The 22,799-nt window shown below is 40.8% G+C and overlaps 1 pseudogene; it reads right to left on the bottom strand.

Moving 5' to 3' along the window:
* Positions 1-502: 502 nt before the first annotated feature.
* Positions 503-20,594, bottom strand: LOC126629846 (4-alpha-glucanotransferase, chloroplastic/amyloplastic-like; annotated as a pseudogene).
* Between the last annotated feature and the right edge of the window lie 2,205 nt (positions 20,595-22,799).

The raw sequence follows: 22,799 nt of genomic DNA, 5'->3' as shown, positions 1-22,799 counted from the left end.
GCCTAAGCCCGTGTGATCCAAAATTACTGTGTACATCACGAGAGCTAGGACTGTCGCCCGCGCTAGTGTGGCCAGGAATGTCCAGGATTCGTGCACACATGAGTGCATGCTCGCATGCACAATGGATCCTAGAATTTCCAGGTTGTATCATCTTCTCACTTTTGTACCAATTTAGCAGTGAAAATAGAGAATGTGGTGACTTGTTTTGTATAAGCTGCTGCATCAGCAACTATGTTACTGAACATCAGGGCTTGTGACTCAATTGATTTAGAATTAGAGCAATAACCAGGGACATAGTGGGTTGAAGACGAAGCCCTAATCACCATGGCAATCTACCACTAGAAAGATTTCCCTCCAGCGTTCATCTAAACGAAGAGAACAAAGAAATAAACAAAAATCGAGATGGCACTTTATTTTGAGGTCCCATTTTATTCAACTGAACTTTATATGATTCCAACGTTTTTATTCAACTAATTTGTTGGCTTTCATGATTAATATCTGCTCAAAGGTCTATCCTGAATTCGTCATATATATTTTGTGCTCTTCTAATGCGGCGCATCCACCATGAAAATCCTTCTTTCTCCATTGATTTAAAATCATACAGAGGGCTTTAATTCAAACATTAGGCTTACAGTAAGCTCAATGATATTCTATAGAATAGCACAACTGACCACAACATAAAATTGAAGGATTATGTATGAGTTGTATAAACCTGTTCCATAGCTGACCAGTTTCACTAAAAACATCAGGGGGAACGCCACTAACTTGAAGAGGAAAACCATTTCTGTTCTGCAAGACTAATATACGATCAGTAACAGTAATTGACACCTGGTACAGCATGTTGTGGCATGAACATGTTCCTTTACCTACTAAAAATTACTCACCAGCAAAAAATGTTTTCTATTGGCTCAAACATCTGCACTGTGATAACCCTACGTAAATAGGTATGTCTCCCATGATACTAATTCCCTTCATCTATGCATACTTGCGAACTTTCTGCCATTGCCTTTGGAACAAAAATTGTTCGGCGATGAAGATACTTATCTGCACAAACAAACGATGAGGGGAAATGGGCAATGAAGGAGTTCCTAACACTAAGTATATATAAATGTTTTAAAAGGCTCGCCTCAGGGTGCGCCTAGGTGCCCTCTGAGGCTGGGAGTGAGGGTTGCCGCCTCTGTTTTGGTATGTGGGACGGGACGGGACGGAACGGGACGAGGCGTTCCGTCCCGCGTTTGGTGCGCCAAAAATGGGTGGAACGGGCTGTTCCACGGGACAGATTTTAGGTGTTTTTGCGTTCCACCTCCCCCCCCGTGGAACGGGTTTGTTCCACGTCTGTGGAACACAATGTTTTACCATTTTAAGACAAATATACCCCATGTCTTTTTCAAAAATTACACCTTCGTTCCGTCCCGTCCCGTCCCGTTCCGTCCCGTCCCGTCCCGTCCCGTTCCGTCCCGTCTGCGTACCAAACGCACCCTAAACTCCCAAACCCAAATTTTGGATAGGGTTTTAAATGCCTCATACCCCTTCCTTGCACTATTGTCTCTCTGCCCTTTTTTTTTTATTTTTTTATTTTTTATAGGGTAATAATACAAAATGGTCTCTGAAATTTGCATGATCAATAGAAATGGTCCGTGAGATTTCAAAGCAATAGAAATGGTCCCTGAGATTATCCACCATCCATGATTTTGGTCATTCCGTTAAAAACTTCATTAAGTGTCTCGGAACTCTTGGCCGGAAGTTTGGGCAATTTTCAAAGCTTCGTAACACAATCGTTTCTTAACCAAATTCGACCCATAATATATCAAAATGAAGATAGGAAAGTGTAGAACAAGATTATACCTATTTAGAAGCCCAATGATTGCCGGAGATGACCGGAAAATAGTCTAAAATGTGAATGGTCCGTAGAAAAACTGGAAAACTCGCTGGAAACTGGGTAAACTTTAAACGTTCATAACTTCTTCAATACTCAACGAAATTGAGTGATTCAAAACGAAAATCATACTTCTCGACGAGAAAAAGAGAATGATATCTTTTTTTACTGCTAAATCGCCGTGGTTTGGCCAGAAAACGGCTCGAAAGTGGCTATCTTGGTCTCGAGTTAGCCACTTTCGAGCGGTTTTTCGGCCAAAATAGGGTGAGTTAGCCATTGGAAAAGGTACCATTCTCTTCGTATCATCAAGAAGTATGATTTTTATTTTTTGAATCACTTGATTTCGTTGAGTATTGAAGAAGTTATGAACGTTTAAAATTTACCCAGTTTTCGGCGAGTTTTCCAGTTTTCTCTCAGACCAGTCAACTTTGAGGCTATTTTCTAACCATCTCCAGCAACTATTGGGCTTCCAAATAGTATAATTTTATTATACACTTTCCTATCTTCATTTTGATATATTATGGGTTGAATTTGGTTAAGAAACGATTGATTTACGAAGCTTTGAAAATTGCCCAAATTTTCAGCCAAGAGCTCCGGGACACTTAACGAAGATTTTAACGGAATGACCAAAATCATGGATGGTAGACAATCTCAAGGACCATTTCTATTGCTTTGAAATCTCAGGGACCATTTCTATTGATCATGCAAATCTCAGAGACCATTATGAATAAAAAGCCTTTTTTATATAATGGATGTGTGTGTTGTCTGCGTGCATTGTTATATGTGTGCTCATTGTACTTTTCATCCTCTATTATATATAGGTTGACAATATGGCACCATGTTTTTTACACAATTTTTGACACAAGTATCTAGCCATTAGATTAGTCCTCTTTTAATGGTTGAGATGATAGGTTGACAATATGGCAATTAATTTTATTTCTATTTTCCCAAAAATACATATTAAATCTAAATAAAACTTTACAATTATAATTTTCTTTCTCTCTCATCTATCTTAATAGACTTTCACCAAATTGGCATAGTCTAATAATTATCTCTGAATTCTCGCTGTCATCTAATCCTATTTTTGAAGAAAGTATTTTAATCAAATCTCATAAAATTCTATGATTTTTTTGTCGTGACTTTCACCAAATATATTGGCATAGTCTAATAACGTATTTTAATCAAATTTATTCATGATAAAATTGGCATAGTCTAAAAAAAATCAAATCTCATAAAATTGGCATAGTCTAATAACGATATATTTCAAAAACTCCTTCCCTATTTTCTCCAGAATAGGTGAAGAACAAGAACAAAAATCCTAATTACGTTTCTCCTTCTTCCTATGCAAACCTAATAAGCTTTTCTTTTTCATCATCACTCAATTCATTTCTAATCTATTCTCGTTCAAAATGGTAGAGAGCGTGGCAGATTTTGCATCAAACTCTCCCTCCATGTCTCCAATATGTACTCAATTGTTAATTTAATATCCCTTAGTATTTATTTTAATAAAAGTTTATAGTTGCTTTTTCTAATAAGCGTTTATGTTCGTAGTTCATTAAGCATATATTTATCATGTATTTTTTTAACTTTGATCATTAAGCATGATTAATAAACGTTAATAGGTACAAGACACGGTTCAAGTCGAGAATGATGAAACATGTATTCCAAATGAGAATTCAAAAGGCTTGAAAACTCCATGTGTAGGGATGCTTTTTGACACAATGGAAGAGGCTAGAAACTATTATCAAGATTATGGCCGACAAAAGGGATTTTGGATTCGAACTCGATCTTCATCCAAGACAAGAAGCCGTTCAGACGATATAACAAGCAGACAATTTGTTTGTGCACATCAAGGGAAACATGTGAGACTGAGAATATGAAGAAAATGAATAAGAATTGTTCTACAGTGAAATGTGGGTGTAAAGCAAGTATGCGAATCGTACATGATAGATGGTCAAACAAATGGAAAATTTCAGTGTTCAAAGATGTTCACAACCACAAACCAGTTACACCAGAAAGAAGAATGAAAATGAAGTCAAATAAAGTTATGCCCAAAGCTGCTAGAGTTCTCACTGAAACATTTCATGAAGAAAATTTGCCAATTGCAAAAGTTTCTTCAATTTTTGGTGGCACGCATATTGGCTTTAACAAAAGAGATTGCTATAACCACTTGAGAAATGTCCGACATAGACAACTAGATGGAGGTGATGCTCAGTCAGTGCTTACTTATTTCAGGAAAAAACAAGCTGAAAATCCTCATTTTTTTTATGCAATCCAATGTGATGAAAACGGAAGAGCAACTAATTTCTTTTGGGTGGATGCTCGGTCTCGCATGGCTTATCACTATTTTGGTGATGTTGTTACATTCGATTCAACCTACAGGACAAACTAGTACGACATGCCTTTTGCACCATTCACTAGAGTAAACCATCACTGGCAGTCAATACAGTTTAGATGTGCACTTTTACAAGATGAGACAGAAGTTACCTTTTTATGGTTGTTTGAGACATGGCTTGAAGCAATGGGAGGACGTCATCCGATTACAATTATTACTGACCAAGACTTGGCAATGAAAGGAGCAATTGCGAAGGTTTTTCCAAACACTCATTATCGATTATGCCTATGGCATATCAAGAAGAAGTTTGCTGAAAAGTTATCACATGTGTACTTCAAGAAGTCCAAGTTCAAGATTGAGATGAAAAAATGTACTCGAAAGACATATAAGATTGATGATTTTGAAGTAAAGTGGAAGGCCTTGATGAAAGAATATGGGTTGGAGAATGATGAGTGGCTAAAAAGTTTATATGAGATGCGTTCTTCTTGGGTTCCTGTTTATAATCGTAGAATATTTTTTGCAGGAATGAATACTACTGGACGTAGTGAGGGTATTAATTCATTTTTTGATGGATTTGTCACACCAACAACAAATCTTAGAGAGTTTGTCGTCAAATATGAACAAGCACTGAAGAAGATTATGGAAAGAGAAAGTGATGAAGATTTTGAATCGGAACACAAGTATCGCATTGTCAATGAAGGAGAATTTCTTTTGCAGCATGCAGCAAGTTTGTATACTAGAAATGTATTCAATAAATTCAAAGATGAATGGAGTAAAGTCAATCGGTACAAAGTTGAAGAAATGCCACATGACAACGAAGATCACGCATACGTAGTGAAATCAAAACTCGGAGAGCAAGAAAAGTTTGTGGTGAAGCTAAATACGCAAACGCACAAAGGTACGTGTGAATGCCAAAATTTTGAGTTTGTTGGAATACTTTGCAGACACTTGTTGAAAGTATTTGTCCGTTTGAATGTTGATACAATACCTGAACATTTTATTTTGCCAAGATGGAAGCAAGAAGCAAACAAATTTAGGATAATGGATTTTAAAAGTTTGGTGACGAATAATGGTAAGGAAGAATCAGAAGCTTTGAGACTTAGCCATATGTGTCATCAAGCAACTAAGTTGGCTTGTACTGCAGCTTCTTCAAATGAGGCATACACAATTTTCATGGAAGCTATAGATGAACTATCCAAAAAGTTGTCAAAATATTCTTGTCAAGATGCAACCATTGCTTCTTCTACAAAAGGTGACACATGTACTTATATTGATTCTTCTATACCGGTACTATTGGACCCATATATCTCACAAACTAAGGGTAGAAAGAAAGATAATATTAGTAGTTCGAAAAGAAGGTTGGCGGAAAATTCTTGTCAAGATGAAAATGTTGCTTCCTCAACAAAAAGTGACTCTCTACTGCTACTTTTGGACCCTAATATCTCACAAACGGGTAAAAAGAAGGACAATATTAATAGTTCGAAAAGGATGAAAAGTGGTATTGAGTTGGCTCAACAAAAGAAGAAAAGAAAATGTCGTTCATGCAATAAGTTAGTATGACACGACACAAGAAATTGCCCATCAAATCCGAAAAGAAGTAAGATCGAATCAACTAATGAATGTAAGTCGAATTAACTTTTTTTATTGATATTTTTCAATATTCGGTTACCTATTTATGTTTTTTTTTTTTTGTTATTTTATAATCTATCAGGGAATGAGGAACAAGAAGACCTGGGCGAATATGTGGAGAGTGATGACCAAGAATATTTGGAGAGTGATGATGTTTAAATTTTGTAGGATAGATTAGTCACTTAATTGTGCTATTTTGTTGCAGTTTTCATAGTTTGGAAAATTGGGTGTATTTTGTTAATATGCCAACAATGTTTTGAAATTAGTTGTGTTTTATTAACGTTATTGAGACTTCACAAATTTGATTTCCGTCAAGCTTTATGAGAGAGAAATTTGATTTTTTTATAGCTTGACAGAAATCGAATTTCTAAAGAAAATAGGGAAGGAGTTTTTGAAATATATCGTTATTAGACTATGCCAATTTTATGAGATTTGATTTTTTTTAGACTATGCCAATTTTATCGTGAAGAAATTTGATTAAAATACGTTATTAGACTATGCCAATATATTTGGTGAAAGTCACGACAAAAAAATCATAGAATTTTATGAGATTTGATTAAAATACTTTCTTCAAAAATAGGATTAGATAACAGCGAGAATTCAGAGATAATTATTAGACTATGCCAATTTGGTGAAAGTCTATTAAGATAGATGAGAGAGAAAGAAAATTATAATTGTAAAGTTTTATTTAGATTTAATATGTATTTTTGGGAAAATAGAAATAAAATTAATTGTCATATTGTCAACCTATCATCTCAACCATTAAAAGAGGACTAATCTAATGGCTAGATACTTGTGTCAAAAATTGTGTAAAAAACATGGTGCCACGGATCCGCTCCCTATATATATATAAAATATAATATATGTATATATATGTGTGTGTGTATTTATAATATATGCGTGCTCAAAGTGATTATTGATTAATAATTTTTTTTTAATATGGTATATGTGTACGCTTAGTGTATATATTAAAAAATTTATATCCCGTGAGGCTTCGCCCTTACGCCTAAGCCGGGTTATCCCTTGGACACCTCGCCCACGCCTCACACTTTTAATACATTGGTGTATATATACAATAGCAAACTATTAATCAATAAGTAATAGTCAGTCACCCAGATCTCACAAAATGCTGTTTGCTCTGGTAAATTTCTTCCGGTGCTGCGAGATGGCGATTTTTTAAAGGTTCAGGCCACTCGTACCAACTGAAAGCAGTGAAACTGCTGTCAATTGCTGCAAAATATGCCTGTATCCTCGAGCCAGCCTACAAAATTATGAAACAAGAATCACAACTGAAAGGGATACAAATCTCCACACAAGCAGCACCCTGGTTCTGCATTCTTAATCTCTTAGTGCAAAGTAACTGCACCAGGGACCACTTAGTTCAAGAAATTGAAAAACGGGATAGCTTTTCACCAAGTTTGAAACCAAAAATTAAATACTTTCTTGAAGTAAAATAAAGAAACTAGTGGCAACCCAGCACCATCCATGGTATTTCTCTGTGTGTCTGCACACACTCACCTGTATCCTTTTGTGTGTGATTATATATGTCTGCATGTATTGATGTATGTGCATGGATTCAAACTGAAAGAATCCAGAACAATTAGAATTATGCCAATCTGAAGATTGTCCAGAACTAAGTTTAATGTAATTTTACTACCACTTGTTTCAAATCATAACACATACAAAATTGTCAGCAACAGTATAAAATATATGATACAATTAGTGCACAAGAAGAAAGAAAATCCCACTTCATATATCAGTGAAAATGTAAGATACAATTATTCGTGCGCAAGATGGAAATCTCACTTGATATATCAGGGTCAGTACGGAAAGCTTCAAGCTGACTTTTAAGTTCACCTTCACTCCTAATAAGCCTCTCTGCAGCCTGAGAATGAACTCAACTAAGAAATTTTCTCTTGGTATATAAAAAGGATCAACTACATTTTAGCCCCCAAGATTTGGGGATGGTTTCCAAATCTGGTCATGAGATTTCAATTTTAGCAATTTACACCTTGAGGTTTTAAATTACATAAATTTAAACCTTTCATCCGAAAAACAGTTTAGTATGCTGTTAAATTGGGGATATGGCGACTACATAACCCACATCACTTATCCTGAAACGTGGATAGAGAGGGGCTATACAACTGGTTGCATGGTAGAATACGCCCAGTAGTGGTGGCCATGCTGGAATGAAGAAGAGCTGGGGATGAGCTTGTTCCACACATCAGCACAAAAATAGGCCCCGCAGTTGCCACGTCATCAATTTAAGAACAGATCTAATGGTCAATTAGAGAGAAGATTTACACTGATGCAATGTTTAAGTTAATAAAATGGACACCTCTTGACAATCAAAGTCTCATGGTGTTCGTCGCAGGAATCTCCTGGCGGACGAGCACACAGCTCCCCTGGGAGAATGGCGTCGGTTGAGGGTATCTGTCGTACTTCTGCTTTCTTCTCGGGCTCGCTCGGGCAAGCCTTTGTCAGGCAGATCTTGGTCGGGCAAGACACACTTCGGGCAAGGCTCGTCGGGCAGTTCTGAAAGAGAAGGACAGAGTTAATTTGAAAGGGTGCCTTTGTGGGGCCTTAGGTGTAGGCCTTAAGGCTCACAATCAAGATTAACTTTGTCGTGCTCAGGCGTGCCACTGCCATCTTCAGTATGGCAGATGTTGAATGGATGTTAAGCTTTGATTGAATATGTATACGCCCGAGAAACCAAGTTAGATATAACAGGTGCCTTTGTGGGGCCTTAGGTATAGGCCTTGAGGCTTCCTGTCAAACTAAACTAGCGCTTGGATGTATCATATTTGGTCTTTTATGGTTGCCAGAGTTTTATCACTATTATACCTTTGATTATCTGAATCCAAGAGGTAGGACGAACCCAAATGAGTGCCTTTGTAGGGCCTTAGGTATAGGTCTTGAGGCTTCCCATCAGAGTTAATCCTTATACTCGGACCAACTAGACCGCAACATGAAATGAAGCTAAATAGATGCCTTCGTGGGGCCTTAGGTGTAGGCCTTGAGGCTTTCTATCAGAATTCACTCCATGCTTAAGCCTTTTCTACGAATCAAGATATAATAGCAACAAAACGGAGAAATAGATTGATTACTTGCGCCCCAAGTAACTTCGGACTTCTCGCTTATCAAGGATTGTCGTGGATGGGTTGAGTCCACATAGAGTTCTTTTTTATGCCTTGAGGCCAAGGACTTTTAAACTGATCTTTAAATTACATGCCCGCCGGGCTTAAGACTTAGATCTGATTTGAACTCTGACGCGATTCAGATCGGATTCAAGTGCTGAAGACTCATTTTCATTATGACTTTGCTAGAAATAACTTGTATATAACTGGGAATATATAACATGTTATTGTGCTTTTAAAAGAAAGAAAAGACAAAGACAGAGCAAAGATAGTCGGGTAAGTTTGAACCTTATCGGCCAAGGCTGAACTTCTTACAAAATCTATCTTTGTGGCTCTGTCAGAGGTCTAAAAGCTTTTAGAGGGGTTGACGGGGGAGAAGAGGATACAAAATGAATCGATACCACCATGAACAAGGTAGCAGAGCTATTACAGGGGTTTGGGAAGGTTTATCCCGAATGGGATGAAGGCTTGTGCTGACTACAGCTTCGTTGAAGGCAAATCTGGCTTGAGCAGAGTTTTGGCTTTTGTTTGTTTGTTTGAGTGTCCTTAATTCTGTCTTCTCTTCCTCCTTTTATACACGACTTCAGCTTGGGTTCTTGTAGCAATAGCGGTGCCCGAATGCGGTTTGGTGATGACTCACTAGCTTTTTTACATGAATGCCACCAATAAAGTACTTTATTGGGCTGTGTAGTGACTGAATAGCCTACCCCCTGTGGTCTTTGAGCAGGTAAGCAGGTGGCCTTTGTAACTTGTGCCCAGCCGAAAGCCTCTTTCCTGCCTCCTAAGTTTTCCTCTGGGCCTTGGGTTTGGGCCGACTTTCTCTCTGGCCCAAAGTTCAGATTTTATCCCAAACAGTGCCCCCTTCAATTGATGTTAAGGTTGGGATCCCAAGCGCCAACATTAAATGAATAACAACATGCGTGCCCTTTGAGCTTCTTGCGACCTTTAAACTGCCTTCTGGTTCTCTATAAATTCTGGCTTTGGAAACCCTTTTCAAATCATCACCTCTTCTTCATTTTGGTCTTCACCCTTCATCCACCTTGAATCCTTCCGTCTCCCCACTGAGAAATGGGTTCCTCAGGTTTTGAGTGGAGTTTCCTGAAACTCCCCTTTCGTGAGAAAAAAGAAAGTTTTCACCTGATGATTGCTACCTCCAACACCTTTGGTCGATCACCCCTCTACCTCCAACACCCTTGGTCAGGCGGTCTCCTCTTGATGACTGATCTTCCCACAACTTGTGGTGATAAGTCGGGCTTCATCATCATACATGGTGAAGATCTTGTGGGAGGGTCCTCTACCAAGCTCATGTTGGCCGCACAACCCGATCACCTGATTGGGTTTCAACCAAGAAGATAGCGGGAAACCAGTTGAAGACACCAACACTTTCAGAGAGGATCAAATGTAATACATAAGATTTGGTATCTTGTAATCTCATCAATTTGTCGACATGAAATAAGTATTTTTATCTATTTCTGCATCTCTGCCTTCTTTAAATGTTTGGATGAACAAAATACCGTATGTGAATTTCTAAGGTCCGTCTCACTCTGTTCCCTCTTCGATATAGCAATCCCTAACATCCCATAATGTAGGACAATATTTCTTCAAGAATTTTGCATTAATAGGGTGTTTATGCTCATTGCCTTCGAGGTCTGCTAGATAATATCCTCCTTTGTTCAAAACCCGACTAATAATAAAAGGACCTTCCCATGTCGGGCTCCATTTCCCGAAGCCACGCAGCTGAGCGCCTAGCGGGAGGACCGCTTTCCACGCTAAATCTCCTTCCTTGAAAGACTTTAACTTCACCCTTTTGTTATAAGCTCGGGCAACAACAATCTTTCCTTCTTGAATCTGGTTCAAGGCTTCAATTCGGGCTGCATCCAGATCTTCAATACCTTGACACATGGCTTCGATATATTCTGCACTATGCAACCCAAATTGGTTTTGAATTCTTACGGAACTGACGTTGATTTCCATAGGAAGCACTGCATCTTGCCCGAAAGTCAAGGCATAAGGAGTCGTGCCTGTCCCTGCTCTTTTAGAAGTCCGGTATGCCCACAACGTGTTCCCTAGCATCTCATGCCACCTTTCTGGACTATCAATCACCATCCTTTTAATAATGTTGACCAAGATCTTGTTGCTAGCCTCTGCTTGCCCATTTGACTGAGGGTAGTATGGACTGGATTGGATCATCTTTATTTTGTACTTGCTTGCAAACTCTTCAACCTCCTTTGAAATAAAAGATGGCCCACGATCCGTTACTATAGTTTCAGGCACCCCATACCTGTGCAGGATCTTGGTCTCAATAAAATTCTTGACCACGGCTGAAGTTATGGATTTTACTGCCGATGCTTCTACCCATTTGGTGAAGTAATCCGTTGCCACAATTATGAAAGTATGTCCCTTACTAGAGGCTGGATAAATCTGCCCGATGAAGTCCATTGCCCATCCTCGGAACGGCCAAGGCTTGACCACTGGATTGAGAGGTACTGATGGTACGTGCTGGAGAGGTCCATGTCTCTGACATTCTTCACATCCGCGGGCATAGGACTTACAATCTTTTTCCATGTCGGGCAAAAAATAACCATACCTTCTGAGTAGCCATCTCATCTTTGTTCCCGCTTGATGTGCTCCACATATTCCCTCATGTACTTCGGCCATTACTCTCATGGATTCCTCTAGGCCTAAGCATTTTAATAGCAACCCATCTGGGGTCTTTCTCAACAGATTTTTTGTCCACAAGACATACTTGGTTGCTTGCTGCCTGTTCTTCTTACTTGTGGGTGAAGAAGGATCTTTCAGATACTGAGTAATAGGTGTCCTCCAATCTTCCACCTCGGTCTCTAGAACCATTACATCCAGACTGAACCTCCAATCTAAGATAGAGGGAAGGTTTCTTGTTTGGATCTCAACATCAACACCATACTTCCTTTCTTGCATTGGCACTCCTGAAGCTAGTTGCGCCATTTCATTGGCTGCCAAGTTAGATCCCCTAGGAATGTGATTGACTGATATCTCAGACTCCCACAAACTCAGCAGTTGTGTTGCTGCCATATAGTACCCTGCCATAGTGATATGTCTGCATTTGAACTCGACATTTAGTTGATTTATCACTAACTCTGAATCACCAAAGATCTCTACTTCAGTTGCCCCCAAGTCCATCAGGATTTCCAGGCCGATAATCAATGCCTCATACTCTGCCCGATTATTGGTATTTTCTTGATAATCAAGTAGGAAGGAATAGTAATGATAAACCCCTTGAGGGTTTATAATCACAATTCCAGCTCCTGCTGCCTTCTGAGTGTAGGATCCATCGAAATATAGCTTCCAAGGTGTAATCCAAAGACCTGCTACTCTCCTTATCTCTTGCTGGATCCAATCTTCTTTGCCCGAAACATCACTTCTTGGTGGGATCCATACATTAGCAACTTCTAAACTTCCCGGGATATCGATTTCCTCGCTTTGAGACTCCTGATGTTCGGTCAGGAAGTCAGCAGTTGCCTGGCCTTTGACTGCCCTCTGGGGTATGTACTGAAAACTGAATTCTGATAATGCTAGAATCCACTTCCCAATCCTCCCTGCTAGCATAGGTCTTGACAACATATACTTTATCACATCTGTTTTGGCGATAATGTGCACATGACAAGGTAGCATGTAATGCCTTAGCTTGCTGGCAGTAAAATATAGAGCCAAACATAGTTTTTCCACCGGAGAATATCTTGTTTCTACCTCGGTCAGAATTCTGCTGAGGTAATACACAGCCTGCTCTTTTCCTCCTTCATTATTCTGGGCTAGTAGACTCCCAATTGATCTTTCCGATGCAGAAATATATAGTTTCAATGGCTTTCCCCTTTGAGGTGGCACCAGCACTGGTGGGGAAGTTAAGTAAGCCTTAATGCTATCAAATGCCTGCTGGTGGGTTGGCCCCCACTCAAAATTCTCCCTATCCTTCAATCTCAGTAGCGGAGTTAGTGGCTGGATTTTGCCCGCCAAATTGGCAATGAATCTCCTTAAGAAGTTGATTTTACCTAGCAATCTCTGAAGCTGTACTTTGTTGGTAGGTGGAAGTGACTCTAATATTGCTCGAGACTTATTTTTGTCCACCTCCACACCTCTCTGATGCACCAAGAATCCCAAAAAATTGCCCGCTCTTACTCCAAAAGCGCATTTCTTTGGATTCATCTTCAACTTGTGGATCCGCATCCTCATCAATGCTTGCTTGAGGTCCACGAGATGCTGCTCTTCTGTCTTAGATTTCACCACAATGTCATCGATATACACCTCCATGCTTTGGCCAATTAAATCATGAAAAATGGCATTCATTGCCCTTTGATACGTGGCGCCTGCATTTTTGAGCCCGAATGGCATGACCAGATATTCATATGCCCCCACATGACCAGGACATCTAAAAGCTGTCTTATGAATATCCTCTGGCGCCATCTTTATTTGATTGTAACCGGCATTTCCATCCATAAACGATAAAACTTTATGCTTTGCTACAGCATCTATGGATAAGTCAGCCATGGGCATGGGATATTCATCCTTTGGTGTGGCGCTATTAATATTCCTATAATCAACACAACACCGTACTGCTTTTGTTATAGCTTTTAAAACGGGTACAATGTTGGCTAGCCACTCTACATATTTGGCTGGTCTAATAAAGCCATCTTTCACCAGCCTTTCAATTTCTTCTTTGACTTTTTCTTCTATCTCCTTTGACATCCTTCGTGGTGCCTGCTTGACAGGTTTATATCCTTCCTTGATGGGCATTTTATGTTCCACCAAGGCTGGGTCTAATCCTGGCATCTCGGTGTAATGCCAAGCAAAACAATCTTTGAATTCTTGTAAAAGAGAGATAATCTTGGCCCGATCCTCAATCCTTAATAAACCGCTGATTTGAATTGGTCTCGGATCCTCTTCTGTGCCTAGATCAATAACTTCCAATGGATCCTGGACTTCTGGAGGTGGCTTATCAGGTTCTGCACACAAAAATTCAACTAACTCCGGGTTCTCGGGCAGACCGTCTGGCTCGTCTATATCGTAGACGCATTCGGCCATTTGAATGGCCTTATCTAACTCCTCTGTGCAAGATTCTTCCTCATTTTCCTGCTGGCTGGTAGAAACTTTCCCCTGCCACTCCTGTTCTTCTTTATCCAAGAGCTTTTCTTCCTGTCTTCTTCCCTTTCCATACACCAACAGTCTTTTAATCAGGGATCTGACTGCCATGACCTGATCTTTCTTCTTTTGTTCGATCATTGATGGTATAGAGAGTTTGGTATAAGATAGGGTCTCTCCCACTCCTCCTTGGTAAGGAGCATCCCTTGTTCTAGAAGCTTTCGGGCTGTCACCTTGGTAGGGCGGCCGTTCTCATCAGCTCCTAAACATTTCAAAATTCCCACGTTGGGATTGTAGAAATTTGCTTCTGCAACATTAGCTGAGGGGAGGAACGGCCGTGATTCGGCCTCTACCAACTCCCAAAAGCTTGATCCTTCAGTACTTGCCTCGTGGTATACAGCCACTTGTTGATGAAGAGTAGAAGGTATGGCTAAACTTTGATGAATCCAATCTCTTCCAAGTAGGGCCCCGTAAGTGGAAGTGCAGTCTACTACAAAGAACGCCAACATTATTTTCTTGGACCCCAGATCTACCTCCAAAGGTAATATCCCATGAGTCCTGGTGATGGCACCTGAAAAGCTCGAGACTGTAAGGTTTGTGGGAATAAGATCTTCAGTGCTTCTCCCCATCCTCTTCATCTGCTTGGCTGGCAATATGTTAACAGCCGCTCCTCCATCAATCAAAATTCTTTTGAAAGGTACACCTTCCAGATGAGCTGAAACGTATATAGGCTTCAGGTGGTTGGCCAACGAAATACTTGGGCGGCTGAACACCATTTTATCTGTGTAAATCCGTAAGGGACCACCTTTAGGTACTTTTGAGGATTCAACCTTGCCTGAGTCTTCCTCTGTAACTACCTCCACATTGACGTGAGCCATCATCGGCTCAGTTGTTAAATAATCACCTTCCATGGTAGTGGGCTGGTCAGGCCTGGCGCCAAACATGGCGGATAATACATACGTCATGTTGATGTGGAAGTTGCTGGGTTCGAGCAAGTCCTCCTTTTTGCTCCCAATGTGATCCATGAACTCGTCTAACCAGGCCATTGCATCGGCTGGTAGTAAGGGCTCTGGTATCCCTTCCTGTTGTGGTTGATTCATGTCTCCGTACAGCGCTTGCTTTGGAACTTCACCAAACGGATCCAAAGGCAAAAAGGTTGGTCTCCTCTCAGATGCAACAGTTTCCTCATGGGTGGGCCCTGGCCTCCAACCAGGTGTTGGCATCATAGTCAGATCTTCCTGAGCCCTTCTTAAGATCCTATACTTGCCAGGATGTTGGCTTTGTGGCACATGATTCCCCATACCCTCCGTCTTGCCGTTGGCCCTTTCTACTTCCTTCTTACTTCGCCAACGAAGCTGACTACTACTTCCAGATGTTGCCCTCTCTGGCTTTTGATTTTTTGAGGCTTCAGAGGTGATGGGGGTCATCAGGGAATTCATGTAGGCTTTGTGTTGCCTTTGAACCCTTCTGACCATGGATGCTCCCATTGGTCTGGTGGGCTGCCCATCTTTTCCAACTACATACCATTTCCGCCCACGATATGCAGGAGTTGCTTTCTTAACAGGATTAGCTATCCCATCAGTTCTTCTGACTTCCTTCCCCTTTTGGCCATTTTGAAGTTGCTCTGTACTTTTTTGGAGTTTGGCTTCCATGTCCTCTGCCTCGTCAGAAACTTCATAGTTTCGAAACTCGTCAGAAACTTCATAGTTTCGAAATACTTCTGACAACGCCTTGGGTTGGGAATCACCTCCTAAACGTTGAAAAACGCTTCGGGAAGTATTTTTTCTTGTTGCCTGCTTAAGCCTTTCGCGGGCTTCTCTTTTAATTAACTCGTGATCAATAAGGACTCCAGCTGGGGGAATCTCGAGTTCACATTCACACTGGCATTTACTACACATAACCAGCCCTTTGATTATGGCAGCCTTTGGGTACTCGGATGGTTTGCCTATCCCTTCCGTAGGTCGTTTGGCTAGTTTCCCTTCTTCTTCTTCCCTTATAATTTTCCCTTTTCCTTTCTCTGCCCAGGTCATGTTGAGCATGTTTACCGGGGCTTCAGAAAAGGGCAACACAGGGTTGACTATGACTACCTCATCTGGTTGGGTAGTCCTGTGTCTTTCTCCTTTGGGAGGAGCCAAACCTGTCTCATTTCTAGAGCCTAGGGAGGCTTCATTCAGTCTCTGTAGCATTTGAAACAATGTATTCTGTAAATCTTCTGGCATGTTTATCTTTATCTTCAGATCAGAGGATCCCACCGGGCGTGCCAAAACTATGTTCGTCACAGGAATCTCCTGGCGGACGAGCACACAGCTCCCCTGGGAGAATGGCGTCGGTTGAGGGTATCTGTCGTACTTCTGCTTTCTTCTCGGGCTCGCTCGGGCAAGCCTTTGTCGGGCAGATCTTGGTCGGGCAAGACACACTTCGGGCAAGGCTTGTCGGGCAGTTCTGAAAGAGAAGGACAAAGTTAATTTGAAAGGGTGCCTTTGTGGGGCCTTAGGTGTAGGCCTTAAGGCTCACAATCAAGATTAACTTTGTCGTGCTCAGGCGTGCCACTGCCATCTTCAGTATGGCAGATGTTGAATGGATGTTAAGCTTTGATTGAATATGTATACGCCCGAGAAACCAAGTTAGATATAACAGGTGCCTTTGTGGGGCCTTAGGTATAGGCCTTGAGGCTTCCTGTCAAACTAAACCAGCGCTTGGATGTATCATATTTGGTCTTTTATGGTTGCCAAAGTTTTATCACTATTATACCTTTGATTATCTGAATCCAAGAGGTAGGACGAACCCAAATGAGTGCCTTTGTAGGGCCTTAGGTATAGGCCTTGAGGCTTCCCATCAGAGTTAATCCTTATACTCGGACCAACTAGACCGCAACATGAAATGAAGCTAAATAGATGCCTTCGTGGGGCCTTAGGTATAGGCCTTGAGGCTTTCTATCAGAATTCACTCCATGCTTAAGCCTTTTCTACGAATCAAGATATAATAGCAACAAAACGGAGAAATAGATTGATTACTTGCGCCCCAAGTAACTTCGGACTTCTCGCTTATCAAGGATTGTCGTGGATGGGTTGAGTCCACATAGAGTTCTTTTTTATGCCTTGAGGCCAAGGACTTTTAAACTGATCTTTAAATTACATGCCCGCCGGGCTTAAGACTTAGATCTGATTTGAACTCTGACGCGATTCAGATCGGATTCAAGTGCTGAAGACTCATTTTCATTATGACTTTGCTACAAATAACTTGTATATAACTGGGAATATATAACATGTTATTGTGCTTTTAAAAGAAAGAAAAGACAAAGACAGAGCAAAGATAGTCGGGTAAGTTTGAACCTTATCGGCCAAGGCTGAACTTCTTACAAAATCTATCTTTGTGGCTCTGTCAGAGGTCTGAAAGCTTTTAGAGGGGTTGACGGGGGAGAAGAGGATACAAAATGAATCGATACCACCATGAACAAGGTAGCAGAGCTATTACAGGGGTTTGGGAAGGTTTATCCCGAATGGGATGAAGGCTTGTGTTGACTACAGCTTCGTTGAAGGCAAATCTGGCTTGAGCAGAGTTTTGGCTTTTGTTTGTTTGTTTGAGTGTCCTTAATTCTGTCTTCTCTTCCTCCTTTTATAGACGACTTCAGCTTGGGTTCCTGTAGCAATAGCGGTGCCCGAATGCGGTTTGGTGATGACTCACTAGCTTTTTTACATGAATGCCACCAATAAAGTACTTTATTGGGCTGTGTAGTGACTGAATAGCCTACCCCCTGTGGTCTTTGAGCAGGTAAGCAGGTGGCCTTTGTAACTTGTGCCCAGCCGAAAGCCTCTTTCCTGCCTCCTAAGTTTTCCTCTGGGCCTTGGGTTTGGGCCGACTTTCTCTCTGGCCCAAAGTTCAGATTTTATCCCAAACACATGGAAAGTACATCCAACTGGCTCAATGGCCTTCATAGAAACCCGGCCATGAAAAAAGAAGAAAACGAAAAAATCAAGAAAGGTACCTTGAGAAACTGTAAGAATTATGTTGGTGATAATATTGGTAGACAACACTTGCTAGTTTCACCAAATGGCAAAGACACAATCAAGATTGGTATGTCGTAATTTTAGTAGAGTTAACAAAGGGGTTGTATTCAATTTGAAAACAATTTATAGTTTTCAAAATTGATGAATGTAACTAAATTACACAATAATACTAAACAGCTGCTAAATTTTTTGCTCTTCTTTTGGAATTTATGGGTACTTATCCAGGCTGCTTTCGTCTAACCACAATACCAACTTCAGTTTCACCGTCCGACATAAAAAATTGTTCATTAGGCAGTCTGAAGTGAAAGTCATGGATCGGAATCGCATAAACTCTAGTAGTAGCAATATTGTTTACCTTAGTTATTAGAGGATCCTTAATGTCAGCAACAGTAGAGTAGTTCACACGCTCAGAATCACTGCATTGAATTGAATGAGTGTCACACTACCATCTGAGAGAGACAGAGAGAGTGTTGACCCTAAAAACTACCAAGCCTACGTGGCGCGCAGGCCGAGTAACTAATAAGCTAACTACGTCATTCGGTTGATGTGGGGCGTGCCAACTCGTCGGCCGAGTTCGGCCGAGGAGTAAAATGTGTTGATGTTGCGTTGAGTGCGCGGCTGACTTCTCGATCTTGCGACTGCGGTCGAGGAAGGAACACGTCCCGACCTTTGGGTTCTAGAGCCTAAAGACAAGGCTACTAGTTCTGCGAAGTTCACAAATCGTCGGCGCCGGATTCGGTCACAGTGATTATATTTGTAAGAGTATAAGCACGCCGAATCGACACCAGAGTATAGGGGCACATATACTCAAAACAGATATATGTCTTGATGGTAAATGTGGTTCGGCCGTCAGAATGCCGAACTCTAAAGCCTACTTATGAGTAGCCAATCATAAAACAACTCGGCTCTCAATGTGTCGAGCCCTAGTAACACCTCAGTTCGCCGAGAAGTCTGATGAGATGACCTCTGCCAATAAGGATTCGAAAATCGTTCTTGACCAAGACTTAGATAGATAACCAGTCGGCACTGTCGCAATGCTGTTTATCCAAATTGAAGGTGCTTCACGATCGGCTAATTCTACGGCAACAGTGTTGTTTATCCAAACTGAAGATGTTCGCCGGTTGCCTCCACAGTGCCGTTTATCCAAACTGAAGATGTGTCAGTGAAAAAGGAAAGTAAAAATCTCAAGGTTGTTGAGAGGTTTCGCGTGGAGCGAGAGTTTGCGCATGGCAGTTTTTGTGTTGAATTGGAGAGGCCTGATTGATGTCCTCCTCCCCCTATTTATAGTAGCTAACCTGCTTCCGATCGAATCATAACCATTCTCGGATTGGGACTCCTTTCCTCGATCTCCCCTTATCTCGGCCAGTCTTACTCCTACTAGGACTTTGAACTCAAGCCGTTATCAAACCGGATTCAATCCTAAACTCCAATATCCTTATCTTATCGAAACTCTTTCTCGTATCAGGATTCAACTATCCATGGATTCCTAATAGGACACGGCAGGCCTTGGCTATGTGGCCTATAAACCGTATAACCCCCAATGACTCCTAAGTATGGCCTCTGGGCTGAGAGCAATCTAGTGCTCGGCCCAAACCAATATTTTAGGCCTAAACAAAGAGTAATACTGAAAGCGAAGGGCAGGCTCACACTGGTTTTGGAAGCTCTTCCTTTGTCAACAAACCATCTTTAACAAGCTCCTCCACAGATATCAACAAAGTCTTGCCACAGTTTACATCCTGAAAAAGTCACCATCCATCCATCCATCCATCCATCCTTCCATCAACCACAATTAACTTAAGGGGACGTTTGATAACCATTTCGTTTTCAATTGTTTTTTATTTCACTTTTTTCAAAAACTGAAAACTAAAAGCTGAAAAGTGAAAACGAAATGGAATCAAACGGCCCTTTAATTACCTAAAATTTGCAATTTCGAATCATCAAATATCGGCTTCCATTTTTATCATAATTTAATTTATTTTGCGTCCAAGAGTAATGAAATGAATCGAAGCTAATAAGCTTAGCGATTGGGTTGTTAGGTTGAATATTTATACCTGACCAGAGTAAGGGGATCCCTCCACATTGGCGTTCCGACCAGGAGGGACAAGCGGAAGCACCTGCCAAAGGGAGCACCCGACCTCATGAAGCCAATCTATGAACCGAAACGCCTTTTCTCCGAGATCGCCAATGTCGTGGGGCCCACAGAACAAGGTCGGGTGTAGCATCACGCCCGCTCTTCTGCGCTCGCTTAGATCGGCCTTGGGGAAGATGTCATTATAGTCGAAGGGCAGGTCATCTCCGATGTCGACTTCTGCGGCATGAGTCGAAAGGGCGGCGGATTTCATTGGGCAATTGTTTTGGAGGAATGGAATAATTTTGGTTTTGCTTTGGAAGTGGGTGGGGGAGAAGAGGAAGGGAGAGAAGGAGGAGGAGTTGGAAGAGAGGTTGGGAGAGAGAGTGGAGATGAGGAGTGAGAGAGAACTATTCAATTTCAAGGCCATTGGTTTTCAGACTTCACATTAGAGATAGAGAGGAAATGTGGATGATGAATCAATGAAGGCATTAGAGATAGAAAGCTGGAGTATGTATAGTTGTTGTCTCCTTCCAAATATTGTATGAATCTTGACTGTGAGGCTAAGCGCTTTTTTATTTTATTTTTATAAATAGATAAAATCATTTGTTCAAAATAAAAAATAACAAAAAAATAAAAATATTTTTAAGTTTCAACAGTATTTGAAAGTACTTATTTTTTCCTGCCAAAAAAAATTAATTAAATCTAAGTGTTTTTTATGATTCAATTGTTGTAAAATTTTCTAGTTTAAGTGTGATTGTGTAAATCCTAGATTAGATTTGATTCTAGTTATCATTTCCTATTACAACTTGTATTCCTTGGGGATGAAGGAATTCCTTCTCTCCTTTTACTACTATAAATAAAGACATTGTGTAGGAGGGATAACCCACACATTCCCCTACAATTCTACAAAACACATCTTTCTCAATTTCTCTACCCTTGTCGTCTGGTCCTATTCCCATTGTCAGATAAAATAGGCTACAACACGTTATCAGCACGCTCCTACCACTGCGCTTAGGAATCTGACGTTGAAGTTTTTTCTGCATCAAATCAGTTCATCCATATCATCACGCAATCAAGTTCTTTCAAAACAACGGTTTTTATCTCGATATTTTTGTAGCCCTGATAGTAAGAACATTCACCATAATGCATGACCTAACTTTACATTTTTCTAATTTTAGATTCTACATAAATTGTGTATGCATTATATTCATAATTGTTAAATTATGTGAATTTGATATTTTTCATGAATTGCATTAAATACATGTACATGCATTAAAATATTATTGATTTGAATATGCATATAATTGAAAAAATAAAAAATAAAAAATCACCGCCTGGGTTCTTCGAACCCGTGACCCTGAGCAAGCATGGAGCATCAAGCTCCTTTGAAACCCAACGTGTAGCGACCCGTCCCCAAAAGGTACAGTCTTTATAATTTTTAAACGTGAAATTTCGAAAATGCCATTCAAGGCAAATGCATTGACTTTTGTTGACCATCGTGTCGAGTTATGTAAGATTTATTTTCTTGGTGTATCCTCATAGTACTCGTCGTTATGGACGCGTGGGCTCAAACAGAGCGCAATTTGGAGTTATAACGAAGGAGATATTAATGTTTTAAGTTGGGGGTATTTTAGTAAATTAATAAAGTTCAAGAAAGCTCCAGATTTTTGGAGCAAAATCTGGAAAGCCACGTGTGTGGCCCAGATTAAAAGAAAAGAGAGATGGTCGGTGCAGATGGAAGATAAAGGAGAGAAAGGAGGGGGAACCAAACCAATGAGGAAACGAGAGATGAGAGAGTAACCAATCAAAAAGGTGAGAAAGGAAGGAAAGGAGAAAGGAGGAGGACGAGGGGAACCAAACCGGATTCCCCTTAACCCGCAAACCCGGTTGTGACCCATAGGTTTCTCTGGCGAAATTCATCATTTTTCCAATGGATTGGGCAGATTAACCACTACCAATCATCATATAGACCTTTCTTCTACCATTTTTATATCAAATTTGAGGAGATTAAGTTCGGAATTGGGAATAAAGGAGCCCGTGGGTGCCGTGAGACCCGTGGCCGAGATCCACCAAATCTGAAATATGTTCTTCCAATTATTACCACCATTAGACTCCTCCTGAGGTCTAGAACAAAGCCCATGCATTGGTTAAGGTGTCAGAGCTTGTTTGGAGTTGAACCAAGAACCACCCATTTCTAGGGTGCCGATGGGTTTTCGTGAAATTGGGGTTTTTCCCGGCCAAATTGGCCTTAGTCACAGGTATGAAAGTTGCTCTACTCACTGAGATCTTCATTTCTGTGAAGTTTGAGAATTTTTAGAAATAATTGAATTTTCCGGCGAGTCAGGGCGACCGATAGCCACCTGCGGCGGCAGGTGGGCCGAGGCATCCCCTGACCTTCCTAAGCTAAATTTGATTCTCCAATTTTGTATGTGAAGTCTGATTGACGAATTTCCTTCGTTTGAACCTAGTTCCACTAAGGTCCGCCACTCGATTATTATAGCAATCGATGATCCGACCGTTAGAGCGTCACTAAACTTTGATACGTTATAGTACATAATATTTGAGGATATTAGAAACTTACGGATCGGGAATCCGACTTACGGATCTTCCCCAATAGGATATGTAAGTTACA

Source organism: Malus sylvestris, chromosome 1, assembly GCF_916048215.2.
Source record: "Malus sylvestris chromosome 1, drMalSylv7.2, whole genome shotgun sequence".
Taxonomy (NCBI): Eukaryota; Viridiplantae; Streptophyta; class Magnoliopsida; order Rosales; family Rosaceae; genus Malus; species Malus sylvestris.
Note: the sequence above shows the minus strand (reverse complement) of the source record. Positions and strands in the feature narration are given on the sequence as shown.